Source organism: Zootoca vivipara, chromosome 6 (genome assembly GCF_965207765.1).
Source record: "Zootoca vivipara chromosome 6, rZooViv2.hap1.1, whole genome shotgun sequence".
NCBI classification, from domain to species: domain Eukaryota; kingdom Metazoa; phylum Chordata; class Lepidosauria; order Squamata; family Lacertidae; genus Zootoca; species Zootoca vivipara.
Genome location: NC_142589.1, coordinates 76088584 through 76108711, shown reverse-complemented (window position 1 = coordinate 76108711; position 20128 = coordinate 76088584).

Here is a 20128-nt window from a genome sequence, read left to right as displayed (position 1 = left end):
GCAAACACCAGATGCTGAAAGCAAGCAATGGGGATGCCTATTGCCTTGAAGGCTTTTGAGCAACAGAGGCCCTTGTCCAAGTTTCCTTATCACCAGAGATTAGGCAGGTGATTACAGGAGAGACAGGACCTTTTCTGTGGTAGCTCCCTGGCTTTGGAATTCCCTCCCGAGGGACATTTCCCCTCTGTCAGGTACTATTGTCATATAGGCACCAGCCCCCCCCCAAATAAAATCAAAATTTCATGATCTTTGGCATTAAATGTCATCCTCTTGCGATTTGCTGGTTTTATTCTGTCTTGCTGCTTTATTCTCATTTTAGTCTATACCTTAACGTTTTATTGTGTATTGTGTACTAGCAAAGTTGTAATAGGCATGGCTTGGGAATTCTAAGAAACCAACATATCAGTGCAGTTTTGAAACCAGTGGCTAAAATCAGGGCAGCTTTCAAAGGTTCAGTCCTCCATCTTGAATCAAAACAGCATCCAATTGTATCCAAACACAGATGAAAACCTGGTCCTTGATCTCAGGAACCATTGTGCAAAAATTGGTTACAATATCTTAAGAGATGTCCAAAAGCAATCAGAGAAACAACTTTCCCAAAAAATATAGTAGATTTTTAATTTCTTGTATGCTACCTTGAGGATTTAGAAAAAACACAAATAAAAGTCTATAGATTTTTTTCTAAAACCCACTTAAATAATAAGCCACACAATTAAGTACAGTGGTACCTTGGTTTACAAACTTTACCAAGGTAAAGTTCGCAAACCGGGACACTACTCCCAGTTTTGCGGAGTTCGTAAACCAAATCGTTCGTAAACAGGACTGTTCGCAAACCGAGGTACCACTGTATCTGCACATGTGAGAGAATGTTCCTTAAATCTTATACATTGTATACCCATTCAACTATCTTATATTACTTGCAATACATCACCAAATAGTTGGAGAGGCTGTGGGGATAAAGGGACTTTTTTCCATCTCTGTTGGGAATGCCCAAAGGGTGCCTTATTCTGTAATGAAATCTATCAGGAGACATCAAAGATGATTAAAACACATGTTCAATTTCTCCTCAGTTACTCCTAATAAATATGTGGATAGATACTATGTGGACATTTCACCAAAATGAACTTCTGACATAGATGCCCGCAGGTGCCAGGATCTCTATGGCACAACAGTGGGAAAATCTGATTATATCATTATGTTATAAAAATCTCTAGACTAGAATTTAGTTATTGCTGATAAAATAGTGCATAGGTTACAGGTCCCTAAGGGACAGGTATATTTTGTTCATTTCTACTCAACATTATGGGACTTTATTACATATCGTTTTAGTTTCAGGTTTTCAAGTATGTCATGATCTGAAATTAGGTGTTACTACTTAATACGCTTAGGTTATGTGTGCCCTGTTGTTAATTGGATATATTATTAGTTTTTTTTAAAAAAAATTGTTTGTCTCTGTGGTTCTGTAATAATTTGAAAACCAATAAAAAAATAAACCAGAGAAAAAAAAGAGAGAAAGAAATCCAGCTGACCACTGTTGGAAGCAGGATACAGGGACTGATGGGGACGTCAGTCTAATGAAGTACAGTTCTTATGCTCATGTTAGGAGCATAAGGGAAAAGGGCAAGGAGAAGGGAAAAGGCAAAGGAAGTTTTAAGTGCTCAGAGTGGGCAGGCCTCATCAGAGCTGGGTGATGTAAAAGGATGCAAAGGCATAATTAACCGCACCAGCTGGAAATGCTACAGACTGACAGAAAAAAACACTCAGAAAATCAGGTGCGGCAGCCACACTCCTCAGCTGCTGTCTTTCCTTTCTAGCCGGGAAGAATGGAGCATGACTAAGGCTGCGGAGGAGGTGTCCCAGTTTTCAGGGCCATTATGGGTGCCAGGGTTTTAATTACCAATGACCAATGAGCTTATCGATTAAGAGAGAATTTCCTGCTTTTGCATCCTTCTCTGCTGCCCTCTACTGCTAGCGTGGTTGAAAAGCGGCATGGAAATATTCAGAATACTGTACAGTATATAAATAACACATATATCATTACATTTGCATACCTGACTCTACAAGCACCGGGTGAGTGGCTCAGACTTAGCCGTTATTCAGGCTGACCTGTGCTTTTAAACAGCTGTGGGACAGGCAGAAATACAGCAGGTGAAGTCCCCCCCCCCATGTTACTGGCTGGGGAAACTTCATTTCATTTAGTTCAGCTGGTAGAGCATGAGGCTCTCAATCCCAGGGTTGTGAGTTTGAGCCCCAGTTTGGGCGAAAGATTGCAGGGGGTTGGACTAGATGACCACCGTGGTCCCTTTGACTCTGCGGTTCTATGACCTTGCTCACAAGTTAATGGGAGCTGCGGTTGGTTGAGATGTGGAGGACACCTGGAAAGAAAAAGCCATTTTGCCAGCAGCAGCACCATTTACGCCCAGGTAACTCCCATGCGGTGGTTATCTGGTCGCCCTGTGCTGTCTTGCCGAAAAGAGTAAGGGGGATTTACTACTCCATGTTTCTGGTCTTGTGGGCAGAATTCTACCACCTCTCGGCACCTGGCCGGAAATGTGAGGAAGCAGCTTAGAGTGTGGTAAAATTGCCTTTGCCATTTGCCAGTGTGGCGTGAACAACCGCCTTACCCAGAGGCACCTTCTCCATTACATTTTGGTGACAGTCCTCCTGCCCGAGTGGTGTATCCACTCCCAGTGGTAAAATATAGGACACCCTTAATAACCGATTATCCACACCTTTCTGAATGGCACCACAAACTGTGCCTAAGGGTGGGCACGTCACTCTGCTGAATTGGATGACCAGCCCTTTCGCCCTCCGAGGGTGCTTGCGCTGCTCGCTTAAATGGCCGGCTGCATTCACTTGCCCAAAGGGCATGTGTGGCGAGGTGTATCTGAGGTCCTACCAAATCTCCCACCTAACAGGCGCAAACCCAGAAGCATCTCCAGACTTACCCTAGATCATATCAGGGGCCTTTTGGTGTCAGCAGAGCCAAACTTTCTCAGGGTCTAAAAATCCTCATGTGGCCTCGGCACTCGGAAGTGCCGAGAAGCCTGCGAGTCCTCTGCTCCAGATGCTCTCGTCGCAGCTCTGAGAGGGAATTGTGTTTTATTCCCTTCAGGATCCTTCCTTGTACTTGAGGAGGCAGGCAGGCAGTTGGGGAACATTCCTGCCTCGCAGCCTCCACCCCTCTTCTGCGGGCTGAGGATTGCAGCAGCTCCCTCAAACCTCCCCTGACCTGTTTTCATGGGCTGGGTTGCAACAGGCAGGGGGGGGAATGTGGGGGCGAACTTGGCCTCGTCGGTAAGGGACACGGGGTTCACACACGCGTGCCGTGGTGCCCGAGGGCAGGAAACCAGCCTTTGCCAAAGTCTGTGATTATTTCAGTCTCCTGTGTTAATACACATTTTTCTAAAGAAGAAGCTTTCGTTTTCATTAGGCCTCCCTATAATTTGTAGCGTGGACCCAGGCGTCCCAAAAGGTGTCCCAAAGAGAAACCAATCTATTTGGCACTTGCAAATCATATACAAACAATACATAATTGATTGTGCTTATCCCCCCTTCCCCAAAGGCAGTGTGTTTCCTTTGCGCTGAAATGAACAGGGTGGAATAACATAATGTCAATGTAACTTACATAAACTTTCGTAAGTTATTAACTTTGCTACAGCAGACCGTAAGACTTAGGATGCATCAAATTTTTCAACTTTCACATTCCCAGAATGAGGGGAAATGGAAACAGGAACGCAAATTGCACACCATTGACGGGGGTCAGTATTGGAAATTGCCCGATCGGATATGCATGATATTGGGTGTTGTTGTTTTTAGTCCGCAAACGCTATGCAAATAATTACATTATTTACTGCATTGGTTTTTATGTTCCTCCTCCACTGAAGTGCTTAATTACACAAATAACGCTAGTTTCAGAAACAGTGGATAGCGAGACAAATAATTTAGGTTTTAGCGGAAGCTGACCTGTAGCAAAACTGATTGTGACAAACGCATTAATTGATGGAAATTGCTGCCTCGTGCGACTGCTGATCTGAGGAGCACAGATGCAGCTCATATGGCACCTTCATTTTTCAAGGCTCCTCGCAGTGGCTGCATCTGGACAAGCATAGCTTGGCTTAATAAGCTGTGATAGGAACATAGGAAGCCATCTTGCTCAGTAATGTCCATACTGGCTGACAGCAGCTCTCCAGCTTTCCAAAGGGAAAAAAAATTTCAGCCCCTTGCCTGGCGATGCCTGGGATCAAAGATAGTACTTTGAAAGGGGCTTCACAAGACCCTGACCACCAGCAGGTCAAAAAGGTCACCAGGTGTCATTGTAAGATCAGGTGACTGATAGGTGGGCAGAGCCACCCACACCTGTCAAACTCATAATCCAGTTCCCCACCTCTGCTTTAATCTACGGAAGTCTTCCTTGTTACTTTGCCATCTTTGCCATCTGACACAAAAGGAAGAATGGAAGGGGCTGTGTCCTTGGTCGAAACACTTAATGGGCTGAGATATTTTTTTTAAGCTTTATGGTTTTATTTTGAATGCCAGTGTTGTGAGTAAGTTCATCAAGCCATCATAAATACATTGATGAATACAGGCCCCCGCCCCCTGCACTTACACATGCCGGCTTATGCTCATGGCACTGGGAAAGAAATGAAATAATTCAATCCAAGCCTGGAAACGGCGGGAGAGAGCTGGAGAGTCCTTGTGGCTTGCGAGGAGACCCTCCCTGGAGCCCGAAGAAGACGTCAGTGAGGGCAGAGGAAGCCCCGAAGTGACCAGAGACGCAGCAGGGCTTTGCTTGCACTGCTCAGCCTCCCTGCCTAACAGCTGATGTGTGGGGTAGCACAGCTGCTGCCACCGCTTTCCCGCACGTCTTCTGGCCTCGTGCCAGCCCCAGAACTTTGATTCTAGTTGTGGATAATTTTGGATACAGTATTTTTGGTATAGATTGAAGAGAGAGCAACAGAGAGGGTGTTTAGAGGGTGCTCCCTACTTGGCGTGATTTCACTTATGCGTGAGGGGATGCTTGCCCTGGGCTCCTTCGCAAGGAAGGGCAGGATATAAATTCAATCTGTAATAATTTAATAGTATTAATATCATATGCATTAGCAAACTCATAAGACGGGAGGGGAATGTTAATCATATACAGTGGCCCCATGACTTACGAATTACTCGACATCTGAAGTTTTCGACTTACGAATGGGACAAATGGCTGCACGCTTAGGAATTTTTCTACATCCGAACGGAAACCGTTGGCAGTTTTAAGAGCAGTTTCCTCGACTTACGATTTTTTTCGAATACTTTTTTTCCTATGGGAAACTGCTTTTCGACTTACGAACTTTTTGACCTACGAATGTGCATTTGGAACGGATTAAGTTCGTAAGTCGAGGGACCACTGTATGGTGATAAAGCAGGCGTCCCTTTGTAAAACATCATTTTTTTGGGTCAGCTATGTAAAAAAGAAAGGAGATCTTGTAGCTAGATAAGAAAAAAGGCCTGCCTAGACCCCCACATCGCATTTCCCATAGTGACCAACCAGATTCCCATAGGAATCCCCCAAGCAGTGTATGAGCACAACGGCGCCCCCTGCTGCCGCCCTCCAGTTATCGGCATTCAGAGGCATCCTGTTTATACTGTTTGTGTTATGATATTTATATATATAGGTTTTAAGTCTCCCCAAACACCTTTGGAGGAAGGGTGGTTTTTATAAATATTTCAAATGTTTCAACTTTTAAACGCCTGCTGGGAACTTTTCTATTCCTCTAGGCCTATGCAGGCAATTAAGAACACGTATTTCTACCATGATTCATGTCTGCTTTTAACTTTTAAAAATAGTTTTTACTGTACAGTTGTACAACTACTGTGCCTCTGATACAGGAGGCTTACACGATTAGTTGTCACTGAAAGTTTTTCCTCCTGGAATTTTGACTCATCCCCTTTGAAAGCTGCCCAACTTTGAGGCCACTGTCTGAAGTCCAGTGCCACCTAGTGACGTAACAATATATTGTGGGGATGAAGAACCGGAGGCCCAGCTGCCACCAACTCCTTCCAGCCCCAGACAGAACAATTCAGTGGTCAGGGGGGGTTGGAGCTGGGAGTCCAGCAACATCTGAAGAGCCACCCCTGGCATAACAGTACTATTTGCACAGGTGGGTATCAGAACACAAGGGGTTTGTTCCAATGATGCAGCTCTGCTTCCTATGTCCATGCAACAGACCATCTTCTTCAACTCCCCTCCCCTCCAACCCCTCAAAATCCACTCCAGAGGATTCCAAGGTCTTTTGTGATAAAGTTGTAGATGTTCCTACCTTCGTGGTCTCCTCTGCCTGGGTTTTCCTCCCCTTCGAATTCATTTAAACCTCTTGATCCTTGCTCTCACTGTCCTCCTGTTCTCATGGAAGATCCCTCTTCTCCAGCTCTTCTTGTGCCCTCCTGCTTTGCTGGCTCACACACACACATATGCAGACATCCATTTGGCTTCTTTATTTAATCCCTCACATGCCTTCGGTTGCTACCATGAGTTTGCAGGGGGTGGAATGCCATGAGTAACACCCTGAGCTGCATTAAAAGTGGAACCTTCTCCAATCAAAATAATAATTAGTTGGTGTCAAGTAGAAATTCAAGCTTGGCGAGGGATGGAGTTAGACGCTTGCAGAAGCGGGAGGAGGAGGTGGCGGTGGTGGCGGCTGTGGTGGTGGGGAAGAAACCATCTTCCTTCCTTTGAATGTGAGTCAGGAAGAAGACATTTATTTCACTGATTCAGAGTTCGGAGACTCCCATATTTTTTCCCCTGTCATACCTGCATATTGTTTTGTTTATTAAATTTGTATAATACTGCGCTTCATCCAGAGATCTCAGGGCAGTTCACAACATAAGGGATACTTCTTTTCTCTCAATATCCAGGAGTAGACGCAAGAAACACTGAAATGATCACAAGTGACTCATTCATAACTGTGAGCAGGATGTGTGGCATCTAGGAATGAGCAAACCTGTCCATGCTGGTTTCTCATTTCCCATTCTCCCTATTTTCACATCAGTTTGCACAAGGGGGGGGGGGAACCACCTGAAAATTCATCAGCTCATTAGCGTGAATTTCTCCAAATACTGTATGCACATTGTTCTATGTAATTTCTCCTAATTTACGTATTTTGCAAAGCAATTTTCCCATATGTACTGGACATTTTGACGCTATTTCCACTGTGCATGCATTTGTATGGGAGAATGTGATGCTGAAGACCAATACCAAGCTCCATTGTGTGTTGAGCACACATTTATGGAAGTGAATTGTGGGCAGCTTCTACCCAACAGGAACAACATCTCCAAGCCTTCCATATGCACTGTGTCAGGAAGAATTGGGGCATCATATGGCAGAATTCATCATGCGAAAGGCTGGACGATTAATCCCAAACCGGAATTAAGATTGCCAGAAGAAATATCAATACAACAACCTCAGATATGCTGATGACACAACCTTGATGGCAGAAAGTGAGGAGGAATTAAAGAACCTTTTAATGAGGGTGAAAGAGGAGAGAACAAAATATGGTCTGAAGCTCAACATAAAAAAAAAAACCCTAAGATCATGGCCACTGGTCCCATCACCTCCTGGCAAACAGAAGGGGAAGAAATGGAGGCAGTGAGAGATTTTACTTTCTTGGATTCCATGATCACTGCAGATGGTGACAGCAGTCATGAAATTAAAAGACACCTGCTTCTTGGGAGAAAAGCAATGACAAACCTAGACAGCATCTTAAAAAGCAGAGACATCACCTTGCCGACAAAGGTCCATATAGTTAAAGATATGGTTTTCCCAGTAGTGATGTATGGAAGTGAGAGCTGGACCATAAAGAAGGCTGATCGCCGAAGAATTGATGCTTTTGAATTATGGTGCTGGAGGAGACTCTTGAGCAGGGGTCCCCAGACTTACCGGCGTTTGGGCCGGTTCCCACCGCGCCGATCGCGCGGTGGGCCGGAGGGCGGGGGAGCGCGCGCCTGTGCGGGCCGGAGGGCGGGGGAGTGCTTACTGGCGCGGTGGCGCACTTCCAGGGTGGAAAAAGCGCCAAAAATCCTTTGTGCGCATGCGTATGGGCCTCCCCCGACCTGGAAGTGCACCAGAAATGACCTCTTCCGGGTCAGGAGAGGCCCATACGCATGCGCACAAAGGATTTTCGGCGCTTTTTTTCCTGACCCGGAAGAGCGCTGCCGCGCCGCGCGCCGTAAGAGCGGGCAGCGGGGGGCGGCGGGGGTCCTCGCAGGCCGGATTGGCAGGCCAATTGGGCCGCATCCGGCCCCCGGGCCGTAGTCTGGGGACCCCTGCTCTTGAGAGTCCCATGGACTGCAAGAAGATCAAACATTATCCATTCTGAAGGAAATCAGCCCTGAGTGCTCACTGGAAGGACAGATCCTGAAGGACCTCCTAAAGGATGCCGTGTTAGCTAACTGGTATATAGGTAAGGTAAAGGCAAAGGACCCCTGTACAGTTAAGTCCAGTCAAAGGTGACTATGGCGTTGTGGTGCTCATCTCGCTTTCAGGGTGAGGAAGCCTGTGTTTGTCCACAGACAGCTTTCTGAGTCATGTGGCCAGCATGACTAAACCACTTCTGGTGCAACAGAACACCGTGATGGAAACCAGAGCGCAGTTTACCTTCCCACCGCAGTGGTACCTATTTATATACTTGCACTGGCGTGCTTTCGAATTGCTAAGTTGGCAGGAGCTGGGACAGAGCAATGGGAGTTCACCCCATCATGTGAATCCGAACCGCCAGCCTTCTGATCAGCAAACCCAAAAGGCTCAGTTATAAGACGGTTTGGCCAGATGCTTTGGTGGGAAATTAATTTAAAAATCTATGTTTGGCTAAAGCAGGGGTAGGCAACCTAAGGCCTGTGGGCCACAAGCGGCCCACAGGGGTCATTTAACCGGCCCACGAGCCGCCCCCAAACCAAGCCACCCGCTCGGTGAGTCCCTGTGCGCTGCACTAAACTGGTGGAGCGCGGCGGGGAGACTCACTTCCGCGGTGCCAGAAATTGCGTCTGCACAGACGCAGATGCCAGAAATTGTGGGCGTGCACGCTCAATCTGGCTTATGGAGGGATCTCTGCTGGAGTGAACCGGCCCAGGCGAGGTAAACCTTGCTGACCCCTGGACTAAAGGAATGAAATTTAAAGATCCATTTGAGTCAGATTGACACTGTTTTGTTTTTTATGCAAGCAAAAATGGACTACAAAGACACTGAGGTCCAGCACTGAGGGTCTTCTGGTGGTTCCCTCACTGCGAGAAGCCAAGTTACAGGGAACCAGGCAGAGGGCCTTCTCGGTAGTGGCACCCGCCCTGTGGAATGCCCTCCCATCAGATGTCAAAGAGAACAACAACTACCAGACTTTTAGAAGACACCTGGTCAGCCCTGCTTAGGGAAGCTTTTAATATCTGATGGACTACTGTATTTTAATATTTTGTTGGAAGTCGCCCAGAGTGGCTGGGGAAACCCAACCAGATGGGTGGGGTATAAATAAATAATAATAATAAGATGATGATGATGATGATGATGATGATGATGATATCTCAGCAGCATACAAAACTTTATGGTTACTTTGAACATTGTGGGCTTGAATTTTGCTACTTCTTGGGGAGTTGTACTGACCAGTTAATGTTTTTGTTTAAGCTCAGCATTGTTACCAGAAAAGTGGAATACACATATTAATGCAATATTTAATTTAATGGTGGTTACATGAAGGACATCATGTAAAATCTATTATAATTTTAGCAGATCAGACTTTTGCCCGGATGTCATGGAAAAGCAGAGAGTGCCTTGTCACTGACAGGAAAATTTCCCCTGTGTTTTTACAGAAGCCTAGATATTTGGCAGGTGACCATTTTCCTGATGTGAAGTGGTCACCTGCTGAATTTCTGCATGGCATCCAAGCTACTGGGTTTGTTAAGAACAAAAATGGGGGGGGCAGCACTCAACCACCCAAACCCATTTTGACTTGCCGTTCCACTAACAAGGTGTGTAATTTTCTCTCCCCTGTTCCTTCCCTTTCACTGAACCACATCTCCACTTCACGATGCCACCCCCTCCCCAGCCTTCTCTCAAGGGTACCATGCTGGTTTTAGTTCCCCTTTCCTGCCCCTGCTAACAGGGAACAGAAGTTTTTATTTTATTTTCAAAAAGGAAACTTTGCAGGTAAGGTAGGGTGGGGTGGAAGCTTACATGACAGGCTCTTCCTCTCCTGGGGATCATTCTAAAACAGACTGTGGTTACCGGGAAGGAAGTGGGAGGTGGGGTTTGAAGTCCCATGTAGCATGGAATAGGTAAATGTAAAGGTACCCCTGACCATTAGGTCCAGTAGCGGACAACTCTGGGGTTGTGGCGCTCATCTCTCTCTACAGGCCGAGGGAGCTGGCATACAGCTTCCGGGTCATGTGGCCAGCATGACTAAGCCGCTTCTGGTAAACCACAGCAGCGCACAGAAATGCCGTTTACCTTCCCGCCGGAGCGGTACCTATTTATCTACTTGCACTTGACATGCTTTCGAACTGCTAGGTGGGCAGGAGCTCAAACAACGGGAGCTCACCCCATTGCGGGGATTCGAACTGCTGACCTTCTGATCAGCAAGCCCTAGGCTCTGTGGTTTAGACCACAGAGGGCAATAGGACAGGGCAAAAATGGTGTCTTCTTAAAATTAGGACCTCTGGGTCTAGCAGAGTCTGACAAAAATGGGCAGGAGGTTTGTAGGACAGATGAGTATACAAAAAGCTGGTAGCCCACAAAAAGGAGTTAGGAACATACACATACCCTCCAACATTTCCCTGATGAAAATAGGGATGTCCTAAGGAAAAGCGGGGCATTCCAGGATCAAGTCGGAAAATGGGACGGCTTCTGTAAATCCAGGACTACCCCTGGAAAAGAGGAACAGTTGGAGGGTCTGTATACATTGAAAGCACTATTGTACCACAGGCATGGCTCCTCACAATGAATTCCGGGAGCTGGAGTTTGTTAAGGGTGCTGAGAGTCCTCTCACAGAGCTACAGTTCTGAGAATTGTAGATCTGGGAGGGGAATAGCACCCTTATCTCATGACAGCTCCCAGAATTCTTTGGGAGAAGCCATGACTGTTTAAAGTGGCATCACAGTGCTGTCAATGTCTGGTGTGAATGGGGATCAGGTCAGATCATTGGTCTATATAACCATCACTGAAAAGATCCTGTCACAATTTGATTGTGAACTAACAGTGTGTTCAGGTAAATGCAGCCATAGGACCAGAACTAAGAGACACACATCTTTCCAGCATATGTGGGGGGCTTGTAAAAAAGAGTCCCAGTTTTGGACTGATCTTTTCAGAAATTACTAAAATGACTGGACAGCAGTCATTAGTCCTGTTAAACATGTTTCAGAATAATGGGGGTTGTCACTTAAAACCTCGAATTGGCTATCTTCTTGCAGCTGCCCAGCCACCTCATGAGAAGAGAAGACTCCCTGGAAAAGACCCTGATGTTGGGAAAGATGGAGGGCACAAGGAGAAGGGGACAACAGAAGACGAGATGGTTGGACAGTGTTCTTGAAGCTACCAACATGAGTCTGACCAAACTGTGGGAGGCAGTGGAAGACAGGAGTGCCTGGCGTGTCTGGTCCATGGGGTCACGAAGAGTCGGACACGACTAAACGACCAAACAACACCAGCAATGGCAGGACAAAGAAAGATGCCCACATTCCTTGCGTGCACACACTCCTGCCTCAGCAACATCGATGGTGGCTTAGTCATGTCCACAGAACTGAAGATGACAGTATCCCCAAGGATGTGCTCTGTGGGGAGCTGGCTTCAGGCAGAACTCTGTGTTACAAAGTTGTCTGCAAATGTGACATGAAGGATGGCAACATTAACTGCGGCACTTGGAGACAAGACAGTTCATGCACCCATAGCAGTGACCAGGGGAGAAATGACCTCTGGGAGGAGAGCAGAGAGGAGAAACGCTATGGTGCGTCTGTAGCAGCAAAACCAGATGCCTTCCTCTGCCCCAGCTGCAACAAAACATGTCTCTCCCATATTTGCATTTGCAGTCCCATCCATAGCTGCCAAGTTTTCCCTTTTCTCGCGAGGAAGCCTATTCAGCATAAGGGAAAATCCCTTTAAAAAAGGGATAACTTGGCAGCTATGGTCCCATAAAGCACTGTAAGTTTCCAATGGTTAGACTTTGCCCCCGATGGCACACTCTTCCATTGTCTCTTGAGACAGACGGATGGTAACAAGGTCTCTCCAGTGTGGGAAGAACTGCATTGCAAAATAACCGTGTTTCAGTTGGTGTGTTACTGTATTGTGGAAAGTGTGAATTAGGCAGGTTCCTCTTTAAATGTGCCCCACCCTCCACCCCTTAGCTGCAAGACACCTATGGCTGCCAGACTTTTTTATTTTTATTTTTTTAACTACAACTCTCTCCCATATGCTTTAGCAATAGCCTGGCTTGCAGAAATACAGCAGGCAGAGCTTTTCCCGTTCTTTTAACTCTATGCTAAGAAAAGCTTCAGCTGTTACATTTCTGCTTGCCAGGCTGCTTCTAATGGCATAGGAGCAGGGCCAGAAAAAAGCTGGCCATTTTAATGTTGCACAAGCACGGAATCTGCCTCTGTTCCACCGAGTTGCTGACCACGACTAGTGTCCACAGGTATATTCCATGAGCATTAAAAAATGTCCCTTTTCTGAATCAAAGTTTCCCTCAAACTGTACTGTCATGAGTTGGAGCCATAGCTGCCAAGTTTTCCCTTTTCTCGTGAGGAAGCCTATTCAGCATAAGGGAAAATCCCTTTAAAAAAGGGATAACTTGGCAGCTATGGTTGGAGCGTTCTTGATTTTAAAAACATGTCTTTGGTTGTTTTCAGGATGGCTATGCCCTGCCTCCATGGTCAGAGGCAATAAAGCTTCTGAATATCAGGTGCCGGAAACCAAACACACGGGTGTGTGGGTGTGCGTGTGCGTGTGTGCGCGCACACATGTGTGCTTGTGGGTTTCCTGCATGTATTTGGTTTTCTCTGTGAGAACAGGATGAGAGAGAGAGAGAGAGAGAGAGAGAGAGAGAGAGAGAGAGAGAGAGAGAGAGAGAGAGAGAACAGGATGCTAGACTGGTCTCCCAGGCATACTGCTCATTGAGCCTTCACACTAATTTGGGCAAAGTTTGCATGCAGATTATATAACAGGTGTCGGGAACCCTTTGCCCTCCAGACATTGCTGAACTACAACTCACATCAGCACCAGCAAGCATGACCAATGGCCAGTTCCGCAACGTCTGGCGGGCAAAGGGTTCCCAACACCTGCTATACAACAGTGCTTATTGAGCATCCATTCTGATTTGTTTGCAGGGAGGTTACATGATGACTTTTCATCAGGCAACAGTTATCCTGCACTTTCTAGCATGTTTTCTCCCTCACTTCCCTTATTGTGTAAAGCCCAATATTTTGAGTAAGTGGGTTTATTGTACTTGAGTAGCAAAGCAACTATAACCATGTAGCCTAAATTTGCTGGTATGTGATTGAATGCCCCCTGAAAAGAGTGTCATTCTGGAAATGCTCTTGGTCTTTTGCAAGTAATTATTGGAAGGTGGGACTTTGATCATGAGCCTTACCCTTAAGCAACAACAGATCGCTCAGAATCATTTAATGCGGGTGAGCTGTTACGCTTTCACTGTTAAGAGCTCCTGAGTTATGCACTCTTGGTTTGCGAATGTAAAGCATGGTGGCGGAGTATGGAGGCTGCATTAAATAACCAAAGTTATGTTACACAACACTCCAGCCAGGCCTCTTCATCACTCATTTTCCAGCAGCAATACTTGAGGGCTGAGGTGCCTCTCCTAACTGCCCTGTCTTGCTGACTTACGGGATTGGCAAAAGAAGGGGGAAGTTGCAGATTTGACTCATGGAATCACCTGGAATGGGCCCATATGTAGGAGGCGGATGTGGTAAAAGCATGTGAACTTGCTTGGGAATAGCAATTAGCTTTCTGTTGTGTCTGACTGGTGCATATGGACAGGGGGGCAGAGAGGTTCATCTGCAGGGACATATATATTATGACATTTATCTACTCCCTTTCCTCCTAGGAATAATAATAATAATAATAATAATAATAATAATAATAATAATAGCATGATGATTTCCTCCACATGTTTGCAAACAACTGTACAGCATTTCAAACCTTTCAATACCACATTGATTTTAACCACTGAATTCAAAACTGCACTGATTTTGGGGTTTCTTAGAATTCCTGAACAAGGCTGCAAGGAAGAACATAAGAAGAAAGCCCTGTTGGATCAGGTTAAAGGACCATCTAGTCTGGCAACCTGTTCTCATAGTGGCCAACCGGATACCTATGGGAAGCCAGCAAGAGATCATGTGGACGACAGCACTTTCCCATGCACTTGTACTGCTTACATCACTGGAGAGACCACCTAGCCATCATGGCTGGCTGCAAAGCACAGAGATACTGGGGTTATGATGTAGCAGAATGGACTGTAGCACTCTAGGCTGCTGCTGCTGCCAGATCACATTTTTAATGCTCGCCTGTGTGGGAAATTCCCTCCAAGTAGAAACTATCATAATAGGGATGGTCTGGGAGAGAACATTATTTGCTTAGCCCCTCCCCCAAAAAACTTGCAGGTATCTTTTTTAAACATAGGGAAGCACTGAGAATGTGAGCCACTCTCAGCCGTCTGAACTAATCCATTCTACCACTTCATTCTGCTGTGTGTGTAGAGCAAGCCTGATGCCCATCATTTTACAGGCAGGGAACTACAGTATTACAGAATGTCTTGACCAAGGCCACATGGATTTTGAGCCAGTGGCTGAGACTGAAACTGCATCCAAATACATCTTTCTGTTTGCTGGACTACTCTAGCTGAAATGCCTACATTTTTAAATGTTGTACACCACCCTGGGATCGTTGGATAAAGGGCGGTATATAAATTGAAGAGGAAGAGGAAGAGGAAGAGGAAGAGGAAGAGGAAGAAGAAGAAGAAGAAGAAGAAGAAGAAGAAGAAGAAGAAGAAGAAGAAGAAGAAGAAGAAGAAGAAGAATGTTGCATACAGCCACATTACAAGTGACCAAAGAGATAGGATTCGGAAAAGAGAAAAAACAAGTGACCATTTGGCATGTACTAAATCAAGCATGGGGCCACTTTGTCTTTTTAGACCTTGCATCTGACTAGTTTAATTATCTTTAAAATTTAAATTTAAATGTGCCAGTCCTATGGGCAATGAAGCGGTTAACACTTTAGCGAGGATGATAGGATGCTCCTAAAAGGATGCTCAGGCATCATTCAGGAATTAATCTCTTAAAATTACTTTATTTTCCTGATGCTAATGTGTGGAATGCTATTATGTGTAATTACTGTGCCCATAATCTCTCTTTGTCACCTTCTCCCTTCCTCTTGCATGCTCTTCCCACCAGTCCATTTCTTAGACACCAGGATAACTTTGGCTTGGGGAGTCACTGAGTGGTTGAGAAAGAGCCTTGGGTTCCTGCTTTCAGGCTGAACCAAGGAAGAACAGCAGTGGCTAGTTTGGAGGGACTTGTGTGGTGTGTGACTTAAGGTTCTCAGAAAATGATTTCCTTGCTGGGTTAGTTGGGGAATAACACGGGTGGTGCTGTGGGTTAAACCACTGAGCCTAGGGCTTGCCGATCCGAAGGTCGGCGGTTCGAATCCCCGCGACGGGGTGAGCTCCTGTTGCTCGGACCCAGCTCCTGCCAACCTAGCAGTTTGAAAGCACGTCAGTCAAAGTGCAAGTAGATAAATAGGTACCGCTCCGGCGGGAAGGTAAACGGCATTTCTGTGCGCTGCTCTGGTTCGCCAGAAGCAGCTTAGTCATGCTGGCCACATGACCCGGAAGCTGTACGCCGGCTCCCTCAGCCAATAAAGCGAGATGAGTGCCGCAACCCCAGAGTTGTCCGCGACTGGACCTAATGGTCAGGGGTCCCTTTACCTGCCAAGCCCCACAACATCCTGCCTCTGTTTGCTGCAGTCTGTGGGCTCAGAGCCAATTAGAGGGGGGTGAGACAAGAGCAAGAGCATCCCCCCTGTTTGTGAGCTTCAGCTACTGGTATTCAGACTCATGCTGCCTTCAATTCTGGATGTAGTATACAGATCTTCCAGGCCTTTGTATTCTTGAGATTTGGCTGCCTCTTAACTCAGGGATAGGGAAACCTGTGGCCTTCCAGATATTGTGGGGTAACCACTCCCTCCTTCCCTGGCTGTTGGCCATGCTTGTCTGGGATTGATGGGACTTGGGTCCAAAAGTATCTGATGTCCACAGGCATACCCTCCAACACTTTGAAGCCAAAATCCAGGATGCCAGATTCAAATTTTATCGCAATAGTTTGGGTTGCTGTGATCTCATGCAATTTCACTTTTGTGGGGGGGGGGGGATTGAGCGAGGTCATGCAAGCAAAACGGCCCCCATTCTCTCATGATGAAAACAACAACCAGGATGTCCTTTTCTTCCAGGACACTTGGGGGGTACACACACAGGTCCTTCATCACTGCCTCAATTAATATGAATTAGGGTGTAATCCTAAAGATATATACCTGGATATAAGTTCCATTGAACTTAATGATGTTTGCTTCTGAGTACATACATGGAAGACTGTACTGTAAATCCAAATAAAACACAGCTCATTAGATTGTTTCCTTTAGGGCAAGTCTGTAATTGACCTTTTAAAATTGACTTAGGAGTTCAAACATCAGACACACCCACTTGATGCATCCTTCAATGGAAACATAAATTATGCTAATAAAATTCCAAACAGTTCTTATAATCTTAGAATCATCCATTGTCTTTAAGCAAATTACCTTTCATGAGGCTTGTCACTGCATCAAAATTGCTTGCAGATTTGGCCCAGTCGATTTGAATACTGTTATGTGCTCTCCTCACTTTCCTGAGATGTGAGACCTTTTGAGAAAACACTACTTGGGTTTGGCTTCATATGGAGGAGAGACAAGTGGAGAGGGATGCTGTTTTTGTAATATTTGATTCATTTAGAAATATACAGTAGCGACTACTACAATGAATGAGAGAGCCTCGTCTGGCTGGAGAAGTAGGGGAGAGCTTAAGAAGGTTTTGAATAGGGTCAGGGCTGGCTCTAGGTAGAGTCCCGGTGGTGTGGGGCGGCGGGCCGGTAGGCGGGGCGCTGTGCGTCGAAGCCGCGTGGAAACCATGCTGCGCCCTGCGAGGGCAGGGGCGCCGGAGTGATCTCCGCCCCTCAGCGCCAGGGCGCCCGACCTGCCTGAATAGGCTGAATAGGCTGAATAGACTGCCCTGAATAGGGTGGCCAGGTGCGAAAGAAAAGAGGGCATGTTCACTAGTCACACAGAAGAGAGAGTTCCAGCAGGTATATAGTGCATGACGAGCTGCACTGGATGAAATTATCTCTTCTATGTGACAATTAAAGGTGCAGGAGCCCCATCCATATCACTATTAAAGGTGCAGGAGCACAGTTCGTTTTTTGGCATCTGTCCACTCTAGCTTTGACTGTTTGACCAGCAAAGGAGAATGCTTTACAAGTGACTGGGAGAACTGATCCTAATGGATACTAGCATGGCTTGCTTATTTGCAAATTAACAATCCAGTACAACCGCATTTAGCTTGTGCCTTTTTAAATTACCTAGTTGAAGGCTTGTCGGTTGAAATCAAACAATTTAAATGCTGGAAAGTGGAGAGCTTAAAAGGTCTTTTGGCGCAGGGTTTTCCCAGTGCGGAAAGAGCTTTTAAGCTCTCTGCCTTGCTTACCAGACTCTGGGATGCTCTTGCAGGAACTTGCATGACTCTGAACCTGAAAAGCAAAGCAGAAACCTTAAAAAACTCTCTTCCTTGTTTGTGGGGTGGGGGTGGGGGTGCAAGGCCCTCTTAGCACACCGACTCTGGAAAAATAAGGCTGTTTGCTTGGGGGGGGGCTGTCGTTACATCAATCAGGCCATTGTTCTGTCTAGCATAGTATTGTGTGCTCTGATTGGCATGACTGTCCCAGGTAGACTTTCCAACCCTTGTTACAGAGATCTGTCAGGTGGAGTTGTCAGGAATTGAAACTTCTGAGTACAAAACATAGGTTTTACGACAGTGGTGGGGAACATCTAGCCCCCGAGGCAAATTAAGTCCAGCAAGTGTCCCAATTAGGCTCACAAGGCAGTTTTCCCCAAACCATGCCAGCCTGCCCACATACCTGCCATTACCAGGTATGTGTGGCACCAGGTGTGGGGCAGGTGAAGACACAACTGCAAAGGAACTAGCTCTGCTGGAATCATCTGGTTCTGAAGCGTGGGCAAGAGAAGTGTAAAGGGAAACACTTCCTTTGCTCTTGAAATCTGAAAACAAACCATGAGGTTTGCAGCACCTGCCGCCTATCAGCTGCACATGTTGATTTCAAACTCCAAGGGCAAAGGAAGGGTTTTTGAAGCTGGTCTGCAAAGGAAAACACTTCACCCAATATCAGGGCAACATCCAGTGATTGACAGGTAGGGAGTCCCACCTCCTGCCAAATTGACCCACAGCTGTTGGGCGATATGCCGCTGGATTGCTTTACGAATGAGCTGTGTGCTCCACTCAGGAGATTAGAGCATGTTACAAGTGCAGTGACTGAGGTGTGCCCAGTCAGAGATGAGGCTGTGTGTGGAGTGTATTATATGCAGGTGATTCAGTCTGTTTCACCTGCATATATTATATAATCAGGGCCACCTGCTGTTCACAGGACTTCACAATAAGGAAGTGCATACCCTCAAAGATTTCTCCGATGAAAATAGGAATGTCCTATGGAAAAGCAAGACATGCCGGCATCAAACCAGAAACCGAGACAAGCTTCTCTAAATCAGGGACACCCCTGGAAAATAGGGACACTTGGAGGGTCAGGAAGTGCTGATGCTCACTTTGTGTTTGCTTGATGTAATTTATAGGAAAGCTTCCCTGATCAAAAGAATTCAAACACCCAGAAATATTTTCCCCTACTAGACTAAACATTACATAGATGTATTCATCAAACTCTAGTCTTGTCTGCTTTTTTTTATTTTAAAAAAATGAATGACAACCTTGGCGTTTGCATCATAGGTTGGAGGGACTGTTTAGCAATTTTCCTTTCTGGCATTTTTTCACTCAGAACCCCCTGCCTCACATTTTAAAGATACAGAATCACCTTATCTCATCATCACCACCTCCACCACCACTCCCCAGCCACTGAGAGAAAAGTAGTGTAGGAAGGAATAATTGTGCATGAACAAATAGTGGAAATGGTTAAGCAGCCCCTCACCTTTTATTTTCACTGCTCCTGAATGCAGCCTCCGAGGTTGCTATTCATAAAATGAATTTTCAGGGCAGATTCCTGTGCCTCCAAGTGTAATGGCTAGTTGATTTACTCAGGGAGCTTCCAGACTGTCACTATTTTTTGGTGGTATTCAATCACATCCTGGTGAACTCAGGCTACACAATTAAAGCTGATAATTGGTGCTGTTCCAAAAGATTGGACTTTTTCTGATAAGAAAAGTGATTGGAAAATGGCACTGGAAAGTGTGAGACAATGCTTGTTGAGACAATCTGTCCACAAAGAGTAAACAGGAGTGTGTACACAGGGCACCAGAGAGGACTGGACACTGTAGTGTGCCCTTGAGTGGCACAATCTCATGCTTTGTGCTTGACTTGTTGTGGCACACTTGCCACAGAATTTGGCCACCTCTGAGCATCGGGCTTGTTCAACGGCAGATTTCCTGGTGGATTCTCATGTGACCTGCTCTGGCCTGTGAAATTAAAAATGGTTTTTTGTTGTGTGTTTAATTGTCTTGCAGTACATCCCTGACTTGGCTGGTGCTCAGTGCGCAGGCTAAATCACTGCTTGACCCTCTCATGACCCTGCCAGTTCAAATCCCACTGTGAGCTACAGTTCTGATAGTTGACGAAAATGGCAGATGAGGGACTAGTGTAGCTGACGATTCATGAATGGAATAAAATACTTAAAGAAAACTCATTTAATTAGAAATATTTGTCGACTTCTTAATCGCAAAACTCTCTGACAAGCGTACATGATGGAATTGTTCACAGAACATGGCTAAAATCCACGACTGTTAAAAGAAACAAACCCAAATAAACACAAACTATTAATCAATAAAACACAGATAAAAATG